The following is a 12,697-nucleotide window of genomic DNA, read 5'->3' on the forward strand; positions in this document are numbered from 1 at the left end:
CTGCGCACAAGTTCCCACGGGCCGTGGATACGGCACCGTCAATGTGCTGTGCACGATCAGTGATACCGGTACCGCACACACTGCACACGCCTCACCGCACACGTTTTACCACAAAGTATCGCACGCTTACTCCGGCAGCCAGCGGGTTAACAAATAACCAACGGACTAAAAATAGCGTTCAGACTTAAGAATGTCACTGAACGGGGAGGAGCCTGCGGCCTCACGTGGTCTCCCAAAATGTAATAACATAAGAAGCACGCACTTCCCTATTCTGGGCGACCAGATCAATCGAGCGCGCAGCCACGGATTGTCAGCGGGTGAGCAGCGCACGGATTCTCTGCGCTCGGCTTCTTCTGCCTTCAGAGACGACTCTCCGAGCGCTGGAGGTTCCATTTTTTTTTCTTTATCAGTAAACTCTCCCTGAGGAGGGATGGGGGCCGTGAGGGGTCAGAAAGGTGCGCGTGAGTGCTGCGCGGAGCGCTGACAGAAGTGAGAGACACGGCAAGCTGCGAGAAGCTGCAGACGAGCGGGAAGTGCCCCTACTCCCTGTGACAGGAGTCCGTCCCCTGCCCCGCGTGCACTGACGCCCCCCGCAACCTGCCAGCACTTTCTCCGCAACTCACTTTGACAGGTGCCTCTCTCCCGCCCGCACTTTTCCTGACAGGACTGGAGTTGGACCCGGAGTTTGTGTCCTCCCCTCAGGTGAGCCGCGCGGACTTAGTGCCGGGATGGGGCGCATTAACCCTGCGCTCGCCGCGCTCTGCCTGGTTACTCATCAGTGTGCGGGTGGCTCCGGCAGTGAGGAATGAGTCACTCCGCGGCGGCGCTGCTGCTGGTAAGTATATGGGTGGGTGCGGGTCTCTGCTGCTGGGGTGAGGACCCCATAACTATCACCCGCCGGGCACTCCTCGTAGTTTGTGTGGTCTTTCATGTAAAGAGGCTGCACAGGGGACTTGTTCTCTCTTGCTCCCTGTTATCAGCCAATGGTGCGGCTGTGCCTGGTCCGTTACTCTTGATCGGGGTGACACCTCATTACAAGATGCCGTCTCTGTCTGTCCTGGCGATGTATCACACTGCCGATAACTCCTGCCTCGTGGGGGATGACCACCAATTTCCCGGATTAACCCCCCCCCCGTACCGCTTGTTCTTGGTCTATCTCTTCCCCCGAATCTTAATGAATAATTGGAATAATCCAGGAATGATGTCACCGTGAACCGAATCTGTGACCCCCTCCAACCCACAGGCTTCTTACATAACAGTAGCCCCATCTACCAGGACCGTATGCCAACAAATTCGGCTTGGACTTTTCCATTCTGTAAAACTGAGTCACGCCAGGCACCCCAGTAACTGTCTCCTCAGTCAGGAGGGCAGTCTGTAGCTCTGGCACCCCAGTGACTGTCTCATCCGTCAGGAGGGCAGTCTGTAGCTCTGGCACCCCAGTGACTGTCTCATCCGTCAGGAGGGCAGTCTGTAGCTCTGGCACCCCTGTGACTGTCTCATCTGGCAGGAGGGCAGTCTGTAGCTCTGGCACCCCTGTGACTGTCTCATCCGGCAGGAGGGCAGTCTGTAGCTCTGGCACCCCAGTGACTGTCTCATCCGTCAGGAGGGCAGTCTGTAGCTCTGGCACCCCTGTGACTGTCTCATCTGGCAGGAGGGCAGTCTGTAGCTCTGGCACCCCAGTGACTGTCTCATCTGGCAGGAGGGCAGTCTGTAGCTCTGGCACCCCAGTGACTGTCTCATCCGTCAGGAGGGCAGTCTGTAGCTCTGGCACCCCAGTGACTGTCTCATCCGTCAGGAGGGCAGTCTGTAGCTCTGGCACCCCAGTGACTGTCTCATCCGTCAGGAGGGCAGTCTGTAGCTCTGGCACCCCAGTGACTGTCTCATCCGTCAGGAGGGCAGTCTGTAGCTCTGGCACCCCAGTGACTGTCTCATCAGTCAGGAGGGCAGTCTGTAGCTCTGGCACCCCTGTGACTGTCTCATCTGGCAGGAGGGCAGTCTGTTGCTCTGGCACCCCTGTGACTGTCTCATCTGGCAGGAGGGCAGTCTGTAGCTGTGGCAACCCTGTGACTGTCTCATCTGGCAGGAGGGCAGTCTGTAGCTGTGGCACCCCTGTGACTGTCTCATCTGGCAGGAGGGCAGTCTGTAGCTCTGGCACCCCAGTGACTGTCTCATCCGTCAGGAGGGCAGTCTGTAGCTCTGGCACCCCTGTGACTGTCTCATCCAGCAGGAGGGCAGTCTGTAGCTCTGGCACCCCAGTGACTGTCTCATCCGGCAGGAGGGCAGTCTGTAGCTCTGGCACCCCAGTGACTGTCTCATCCGTCAGGAGGGAAGTCTGTAGCTCTGGCACCCCTGTGACTGTCTCATCCGTCAGGAGGGAAGTCTGTAGCTCTGGCACCCCTGTGACTGTCTCATCTGGCAGGAGGGCAGTCTGTAGCTCTGGCACCCCAGTGACTGTCTCATCTGGCAGGAGGGCAGTCTGTAGCTCTGGCACCCCAGTGACTGTCTCATCTGGCAGGAGGGCAGTCTGTAGCTCTGGCACCCCAGTGACTGTCTCATCTGGCAGGAGGGCAGTCTGTAGCTCTGGCACCCCAGTGACTGTCTCATCTGGCAGGAGGGCAGTCTGTAGCTGTGGCAACCCTGTGACTGTCTCATCTGGCAGGAGGGCAGTCTGTAGCTCTGGCACTTCTGTGACTGTCTCATCGTTTTGGCATCCAAATCCTTTTGAACCCTTGTATCTTGCACCCTCCTTACCCTGATTACTCTGCTATAAACCAGTTTTGAGAAAAATAAGTTCCCAGATACATTTGCATATCATTGTGAAGTGGTGTCTTTCATCTGGTTTACACTGGATTGAGATGGGGATCCTTATTTGGTCCGGAGGCATGTGGGGCTTCTTCATGTAAGTATTATGGGGGAGGGGCAATAAATCCAATGGCAAAAACGTAAGCTAACTGGCTATATGGCAATGCAGATCCCTTGAGACTAGGTGAGTTCTTGGGAGCCTGGTTGCATGTGATACTGTGGATGTTTTGACACGGGCGGATACATGTGCTGCTGGGATGATGCACTCTTGGCTGGGGCTGGAGGGCTGTGGGTCCGGGCTCTGGACCGTTCACTGTTAAGCCTTTGTATACCTGTGGTATGACCCTTTAATACCATGACCCACTCAGGAAGCCGGGAATAGGCTCATGAAAATGCATTTTGTCAAAGTGTGAAGCAAATTGAATTGTTTTTCACTTGGTAACAGAAATCACACTTATCTATGTGTTGATTTGAATTAGTGGCTGAAAATAGTAGCGGTGATATAACCGTAGTTGACTTTAGCAGCTGCCTCTCCAAGTCATCGCCTTCACATTTTTGTGTCTATTCTATGTATTACCATGAACCAAATGCAATGAAACTTCTGTGGGACGACCACACTGAACTGCACTGAAAAGTGATCTTCTAAGTCAGGGGTGTCAAACTCAAATACAGAGGGTCACAATTAAAAGTTAGAAAAAGTCACGGGCCAACCTTAATATTAAAACAATGTCTACAATGTAGGAAGGTTTTATATCTATCTCTATCTCTATCATCGTGATTACTCGCTAATCCCGCCCCCTGCACAGTAGCTCCGCCCCCACCACATCACCACACATAATCCCGCCCCCCCACCCCATTACCACACACAATCCGCACCACACACTATCCCGCCCCCCCACCCCATTACTACACACAATCCGCACCACACACTATCCCGCCCCCCCACCCCATTACTACACACAATCCGCACCACACACTATCCCGCCACCCCACCCCATTACTACACACAATCCGCACCACATCACCACACACAATCCCACCCCCACAAATCACGCCCCCCACCACATCAGCACATAGTCCCGCCCCTTCAACACACATAATCCCGCCCCCCACCACATTACCACAGATAATCCTGCCCCCCTACCACATTACCACAGATAATCCCGCCCCCCACCACATTACCACACACAATCCAGCCCCCCCCACATTACCACACATAATCCCGCCCCCACCCCATCACCACACTATTGTTGTTAACTTCATTTTAAGTTAATTTACCACCTGCGTAAGCGCTATTGAATGTTGTTGTCATTATTTACTTTAGTTTAATCACCAGCAGTGTTAATTAGATAGCAATGAGCGTGGCGAGCGTTAGCTGGCTGGAAACATCTAGTCAAATATAAAATGAACCATATGGAAAAATGGTTTGGAGACCTTGATGCATCGCTTCCTCTAATATCTGTACCTTGGCATTGTGCTGATACCATGTGCTCCCTACATACAGTATGTGTCCTGAAGCGTCTGGACCTCCAAATTAAGTCTTCTTGATCTGCTTTTGAATAGAAGACTTCATGACATCGGAATTTTGTTTACAATCCATGAAGACTAAAGGTACCTTCACACTGAACAACTTAATAACGATAACGATAGCGATCCGTGACGTTGCGGCGTCCTGGATAGCGATATCGTTGTGTTTGACAGGCAGCAGCGATCAGGATCCTGCTGTGACATCGTTGGTCGGAGCTAGAAGGCCAGCACCTTATTTCGTCGCTGGATCTCCCGCAGACATCGCTGAGTCGGCGTGTGTGACGCCGATTCAGCGATGTCTTCACTGGTAACCAGGGTAAACATCGGGTTACTAAGCGCAGGGCCGCGCTTAGTAACCCGATATTTACCCTGGTTACCAGTGTAAATGTAAAAAAAACAAACCCTACATACTTACATTCTGGTGTCTGTCGGGCCCCCTGGCGTCCGCTTCCCTGCACTGTGTCAGCGCCGGCTGGCCGTAAAGCAAAGCACAGCGGTGACGTCACCGCTCTGCTTTACGGCCGGCGCTTACACAGTGCAGGGAAGCGGACGCCGGGGGACCCGACAGGCACCGGAATGTAAGTATGTAGTGTTTGTTTTTTTTTACATTTACACTGGTAACCAGGGTAAACATCGGGTTACTAAGCGCGGCCCTGCGCTTAGTAACCCGATGTTTACCCTGGTTACCCGGGGACTTCGGCATCGTTGGTCGCTGGAGAGCTGTCTGTGTGACAGCTCTCCAGCGACCACACAACGACGAAACAGTGACGCTGCAGCGATCGGCATCGTTGTCTAGATCGCTGCAGCGTCGCTAAATGTGACGGTACCTTAAGAGAAAGATGCACAATTTCATGCTCTGTCAATGGTGCTTTAGGTGTCATTCATTCAGATGTCAATGATGTGGCCCCATTTTAGCATCTGTAAAAGCCAGACCCACCATAGTTCAAATAAAGCAAACATTACCATTGACCATATTTAGATTATAAGCTTAGTTTATGGCCGCATTATCATTTTGCAGTTTTGCTCACTACTTTTAAATCCAGTTTATTAAAAGCCAAAATATACAGTGTATGAAATCTGCAGTATGAAAGTGACCGAAGTCCAAATGTTTAAGAAGTTATGCAATATTTTAAAAACTGCCTTAGGCTATGTGCCCACGTTGCAGAAATGCTGCGGAAATGTCCGCAGCATTTCCGCAACTCCCTTCCGCAGGTAAAATGCATGTAGAATTCACATGCGTTTTCCCGCAAAATGCAAGTGTTTTTAGCGTGCAGAATGCTTGCGTTTTCCAAGCGATTTGAAGCAGTGCTTGACAAGTGTGACCAACTTTTTACTATTGATGCTGCCTATGCAGGATAGAATTTTAAAAATAATAAAAAAAAATATGGTTATTCTCACCTTCCAACGGCCCCCGATCTCCTCAGCAGCGCTCCCGTTACATAGCTCCATTTAATGTGTAGTGGCCACTGCTGAGAACTTGGCTCCTAGTCTCTTTATGTGTATTGTGTGAAAAGCATTATTTTTTTTATTTTTTTTATTTTTTTTTTAAACCTCAATGAGGAGTAAGGGTATGTGCACACGCTGCGGATCCGCAGCAGTTTCCCATGAGTTTACAGTACAATGTAAACCTATGGGAAACAAAATCCACAGTGCACATGCTGCGGAAAAAACCACGCGGAAATGCAGCGGTTTACATTCCGCAGCATGTAAATTCTTTGTGCGGATTACGCTGCGGGTTTACACCTGCTCCAATAGAAATCTGCAGGTGAAAACCCGCAGAGGAAACCGCAAAAGAAACCGCGATAAATCCGCAGTAAAAACCGCAGCGGTTTTTCACTGCAGATTTATCAAATCCGCTGCGGAAAATTCCGCAATGGAATCCGCAGCGTGTGCACATGGACTAACACCAAGAGAACTGTCATGCTGCTGGCCAATATGTGGGAGGGGAAAGAACTGAGTTTGTGAAATTGTTACAAATCTCATTCCTTTTGCTGCTAATATACTATGCGTTTTTTTTTGTTGTTTTTTTTTCAGTCCAAAATACCTACTAGAAAATCTGCAGCAAGCGGTGCCTGTAACAAAAAGAAAAACAAAACAAAACACAATCTGAGGCCTTATCACGTCCGTGCTGCACATGTGTGCGTTATCCATTTTTTTTGACAGATGCAACACATAACTATGATAGCCTATGGTGCTATTCACATGTCTGTGTTTTTTTTTTTTTTTTCTTTTTTTTTTTTCCAGTATCCTTGATGAAAAGGGTCCAATACAAATTAATAGGTCGGTGAAAAACAAATCTGTGTGCTGCGTCTTTAACATTGCGAAGTATAGGAGAAGCTTAGTAATTTATTTATCAAAATTAAAAACTGGCACACGAACCGAACACTGAAGTTGGAATCATTTTAATGAAGCGATATGCACTTTCTTTTTCACTCAAGGAGTCTTTCAAAACCTCTCCAGTGGGGGGGGGGGGAACCTTAAAGGGCCACTGTCACCCCCTCCAGCCGTTATAAACTAAAGCCAACTTGTGCAGCAGTAATGCTGCAGTCTAACAAGGTGGCTCTTTTAGTTTTTCCTTCTGTTATTCCCTCAATAAAGCGTTTTATAATTTTCCCCAAATACCTGTCTTTATACCTGGAGGCAGGTCTGAAGCCTCCTCTGTGAAGCGCCCAACTGCCGTCACTCAGCTCTTCTGGGGCGATGGTCGCCGCCCCCTGCGTGCTGTTCTTCTTAAATCCGGCGCCTGCGCTGTGCGTGCCTGTCTGGGGCAGGCGCAGTGTTCATTGGCCGTCATAGCTCAGATGCCGGGTGCCTGACTGCGCCTGTGCGGGCAGTGCGGCCACCCTGTTACTGAATCCCCGCCCCGCACTGTGTTATGCATTATGCACAGTGCGGGCTGGGATTCCTGGGCAGATTCCTGCACAGACTGACGCTGGAAGGCGGGGAACCTGGGGGAGCGTCTGACAAGCGCAGTGCGCATGCCCAGGAATCCCAGCCCCGCACTGTGCATAATGCATAACACAGTGCGGGGCGGGGATTCAGTAACAGGGTGGCCGCACTGCCCGCACAGGCGCAGTCAGGCACCCGGCATCTGAGCTATGACGGCCAATGAACACTGCGCCTGCCCCAGACAGGCACGCACAGCGCAGGCGCCGGATTTAAAAAGAACAGCGCGCAGGGGGCGGCGACCATCGCCCCAGAAGAGATGAGTGACGGCAGTTGGGCGCTTCACAGAGGAAGCTTCAGACCTGCCTCCAGGTACAAAGATAGGTATTTGGGGAAAATTATAAAACGCTTTATTGAGGGAATAACAGAAGCAAAAACTAAAAGAGCCACCTTGTTAGACTGCAGCATTACTGATGCACAAGGTGGCTCTTTCAGTTTATAACGGCTGGAGGGGGTGACAGTGGCCCTTTAAGGCCGGAGTCACACTACCATAGAATACGGACGACTGCTATGCGATAAATAGCACTCGGCCCAGTGTTACTTTATGGGGCAGCTCCCATCTGCGATTATTTTCTCATGCCGAGTCGACATGCGAGAACAATTGCAGCGTGCTGTGATTGTCTCCGACACTCGGCCGAGTCTCGGCTCACTGGCACCCTTATAAGTCTATGGGTGAAAGTGACACAACGCACATCACTCAGATATTATCAGAGTGCGGTGCGATATCCACAAACGCTGGCAGCGGAGGAGATGAAGAAATTAATTTCTCCGCCTCTGCAGCTGTGCTTTGATCCTGTTTGTGCGAGAGGCTCGGAGCACAGATGCATGGCTCCTGCTCGCAGCACGGTAGCGTGACTCTCGGCTCCTGCTCGCAGCACGGTAGCGTGACTCTCTCGGCTCCCGCTCGCAGCACGGTAGCGTGACTCTCAGCTCTCGCTCGCAGCAGAGCAGGAGCCGAGGGTCATTAACATCTCGCATCCAATGCTCACATCGATGTCGTACGCTATGTGACTCCAGCCAAAAAAACATGTCCTATGACAGGTCTCTTTCTCCCACCTGCTCTCCCTTTCTCTGCTTCTTCTCACTGCTGGAGACATATCTCATATCCCAACCCTGGACCCCCATAGCTCATACCTCCCATTACTACCCCCTCCTATCGCTCCCTATCTAATATGAACTACTGCAATCTTTACAACATAAAACCCGTGCCCCTGACGCCCACCCCCCTGCTCCCTCTCTCTGTAGCACTCTGGAGTGCCTGCTCAATCTGCAATAAACTTCGTGTGATTCACAACCTTTTTTCTCTCTTGTAATCTTGGCTTCCTCGGCCTCACAGAAACATGGCTAACACCCTCTGACACCGCCTCCCCTGCTGCGCTGTGTTACGGCAGCTTCCCATTTCACCCACACCCCTCGCCCCGGCAACAGACATGGTGGAGGAGTGGGTCTTCTCTTTTCTTCAAACTGCACCTTTAACACAATCCCACCTCTTCCCTCCCTTATCCTCCCCTCTTTTGAAGTCCACTCTGTCCTCATCTACTCTCCCTCCAACATAGTAACATAGTTGTTAAGGTTGAAGGAAGACTTTAAGTCCATCTAGTTCAACCCACAGCCTAACCTAACATGCCCTAACATGTTGATCCAGAGGAAGGCAAAAAAAACCCATGTGGCAAAGAGTGAGCTCCACATTGGGGGGAAAAAAATTCCTTCACCTCCAAGTGGCTGTCATATACCGACCTCCAGGCCCGGCCACTGCCTTTATTGACCAATTCTCCACCTGGCTTCTTCACTTTCTCTCTGCTGATATTCCCAACATCATCATGGGTGACTTCAACATCCCCATTGATACACTTCAGCAAACAGCCTCCAAACTTCTGTCCCTTACTTCATCCTTTGGACTTACTCAGTGGTCCTCCGCAGCTACCCACACAGACGGACATACACTAGACCTCGTCTTCACCCGTCTCTGCTCTCTATCTAACTTCACCACCTCCCCTCTCCCTCTTTCCGTCCACCATCTGCTCACCTTCTCATCCCTGTCCTCCTCACCGGTCACCCATGTCCAGCAACATGCGCACCCCTGCAGAAACCTTGCACACCTAGACACCCACACACTCTGACTCCATCCTACTACTGGCATCCATATCCTCACTCCACGACACAAAACAGTGCCGCTGCTTTCTACAATGCCACTCTCGCATCAGCTATTGACACGGTTGCCCCTCTCGTCCATGGCAGAGTGCGATGTATCAATAGACAACCCTGGCACAATAACACCACTAAAAAGCTCCGGCAAGTGTCCAGGGTTGCAGAGCGGCGTTGGAAGAAAACACACTCGCAAGATGACTTCACTGTACTCAAACAAGCAACACTCGCTTTTAAATCTGCTTTCACCTCTGCTAATCAGGCCTACTTCACAACCCTCGTATCTTCCCTATCCTACAACCCCAAACAGTTATTCAAAACCTTTAACTCCCTCCTCCGCCCCCCACTGCCCCCTCCAACCTGCCTCATCTCTGCTGAGGACTTTGCCACACACTTTAAAAATAAGATCGACCAGACAAGGCAAGTCTTCATTGTTCAACCACCACAACCCTTTTGTATACCAGACCAATGCCCAAACCCCATAACCTCCCTATCCAATATTACTGAACGGGGGCTTAATTGTCTCCTCTCCAAATCGCACCTCACCACCTGTGCGCTCCACCCCATCCCACCTCCTCCCCAACCTCACCACAACACTTATCCCATCCTTAACCCACCTCTTCAGCCTATCACTAACTTCTGGCACCTTCCCTTCTGCTTTCAAACATGCCACAATCGCGTATGTCCTTAAAAAGCCAACCCTCGATCCAACTGCTATGTCCAGCTATTGCCTAATATCGCTGCTCCCATTTGCTTCCAAACTCCTGGAGCAGCACTTCCACTCTGAACTTTACTCTCACCTCTCATCTAACTTGCTCTTTGACAGTCTACAATCTGGTTTCCGCTACCATCACTCAACTGAGACAGCCCTGACTAAAATCACTAATGACCTACTTACCGCCAAAGCTAACGGACAATACTCTGTTCTCCTCCTTCTAGACCTGTCCTGCTTTCGACACAGTTGACCACTGCCTCCTACTACAGATCCTCTCCTCCTTTGGCATCAAAGACCTCGCCCTATCCTGGATCTCCTCGTACCTTTCCAACCGCACATTCAGAGTCTCCCACTCCCACACTACCTCCTCATCCCACCCGCTCTGTTGGAGTCCCCCAAGGCTCTGTTCTAGGACCTCTACTCTTCTCAATCTATACACTTGGCCTGGGGCAACTCATAAAGTCCCATGGATTCCAGTACCACCTCTATGCTGATGACACTCAGATCTACCTCTCTGGCCCAGACGTCATCGCTCTGCTGTCCAGAATCCCAGAGTGTCTATAAGCCATATCCTCCTTCTTCTCCTCTCGCTTCCTCAAACTCAATGTGGACAAATCTGAACTCATCATCTTTGCTCCATCCCATAGATCTTCCATACCTGACCTATCTATCGCAATCAACGACATCATGCTTTCCCCCGTACCGGAAGTCCGCTGCCTCGGAGTAACGTTTGACTCAGCCCTGTCCTTCAAACTGCACATCCAAGCTCTGTCCACCTCCTGTTGCCTCCAGATCAAAAATATCTCCATAATCCGTCCTTTCCTCAACCGTCAATCTACTAAAATGCTTGTGCATGCCCTCATCATCTCCCGCCTTGACTACTGCAACATCCTTTTCTGCGGCCTCCCTGCTAACACCCTTGCACCTCTCCAGTCCATCCTTAACTCTGCTGCCCGACTAATTCATCTCTCTCCTCGCTACTCCTCCGCTTCCCCCCTCTGCAAATCTCTTCACTGGCTCCCATTCCCTCAGCATATCCAGTTCAAAATACTAATACTGACCTACAAAGCCATCCATAACCTGTCTCCTCCATATATCTCTGAACTAATCTCCTGATATCTTCCCTCACGTAATCTCCGGTCCTCCCAAGACCTCCTTCTCTCCTCCACACTTATTCACTCCTCACCCAACTGCCTCCAAGACTTCTCCAGAATATCTCCCATCCTCTGGAATTCTCTGCCCCAACACGTCCGACTATCAACCACATTCGGATCCTTCAGACGGAACCTGAAAACCTACTTCTTCAGGAAAAGCTACAGCCTGCACTGACCCCACTGCCTCCTCACCACTACCAAAGCTACCACCTCACCAACACCGGAGCTCCTGCAACCCTAAACCTATTGTCTGCTTCCCCATAATCCTGTAGAATGTAAGCCCGCAAGGGCAGGGTCCTCGCCCCTCTGTATCAGTCTGTCATTGTTAGTTTGTTTACTGTAAGTGATATCTGTAACTTGTATGTAACCCCTTCTCATGTACAGCACCATGGAATCAATGGGGCTATATAAATAATAATAATAATAAAATAGCAAATTGGATTTCCCATAGGAATGACTTGGAAGAGGGTTTTTGAGATGGATTTTTGGAAATTATTGGCTCTGCTGCGGCCCAGGAATACAGAACGCCGTTCCTTTGTATTGGCAGCTTTAGGCCATGTCCCCCATGTTGCTGTGCTCTTACTGTGGGCTCCCAGGTTAATGGTTGGTGAGAGGGCTGGCATCGGAAGTGTGTTCACACCCCATGTCGTCTGTGGGATCCTGCTTCGTGGCCTCCTCTTGAAAACATGAACATACACTTGCTTGTTTTTTCTGGGTCTCTGCAGTGCTGCTTGTATTACTCCTCTCTTTAGTGCTGTAACTCTGTGGTATTTACTGCCTTTATCTGAACCATCTATTGGTGGCATTCCATTCCAGCCATTTACTGTATCATATATTTTTATTGTTTTTTTTTTTTTTTTTTTTTGTCCACCTGCTTCCTTGTACGGCGGTATTGATGCCAGTGCCCAGTATCTGTCTGAGTAGCTCAGAAGTGACTTTCAGTTAAGTAAAAAGAGGAAAGAAAGTATCATGCAGGAAGCTGACTGAAGTGGGGGAACAGAGCATCAAAGTGAAGTTGTAGAGAAGCTCTCACTGGCTGACCTCTCGCTGCAGCATTGGAGGGAAGACCCTGCAGCTGCTTCAGCGCAGAAATAAGAGACATGAAGTTAGGTGTGGCATAGCATTTCCTTTCTGGTACGTATGGTAAGACATTGCCTGGCAGAGCAGGCCTGCAGATCCTGATAAGATGGGAGTATGTGCGGTGGCGATTAGTCAGCCTTTTCTGCTGGTACATGAGATTAGATAAATTTGTTAATTAATAGAACTATAACCGCTTTCCAAATGATCTCTACAGTTATTTGCATGGTAGCACATAGCATATACTTTTATGAGGGAACCTCGTGCATACCATAGACCTCGCAGCTGGGGAACATGTCGCTGCTTTACTTTTCTGGGTGTGTCAGATCCA

At 50.3% G+C, this 12,697-nt stretch overlaps 1 protein-coding gene across 11 annotated transcripts in view; it reads left to right on the forward strand.

Annotated features, from left to right (window-relative positions):
• The first annotated feature begins 314 nt into the window (after window positions 1-314).
• TAOK3 (TAO kinase 3) overlaps window positions 315-12,697 on the forward strand; it is a 285,308-nt gene continuing 272,925 nt past the window's right edge. For 3 of the 11 annotated variants that reach the window (XM_077292154.1, XM_077292162.1, XM_077292158.1), the window contains exon 1: window positions 315-702. The gene's annotated coding sequence lies outside the window, so the exon portion shown is untranslated. The remainder of the gene's footprint in view (window positions 703-12,697) is intronic. The other 8 variants (XM_077292194.1, XM_077292197.1, XM_077292174.1 and 5 more) reach the window with 5 other exon arrangements.

The sequence above is a fragment of the Ranitomeya variabilis genome, chromosome 1 (assembly GCF_051348905.1).
Source record: "Ranitomeya variabilis isolate aRanVar5 chromosome 1, aRanVar5.hap1, whole genome shotgun sequence".
NCBI classification, from domain to species: Eukaryota; Metazoa; Chordata; class Amphibia; order Anura; family Dendrobatidae; genus Ranitomeya; species Ranitomeya variabilis.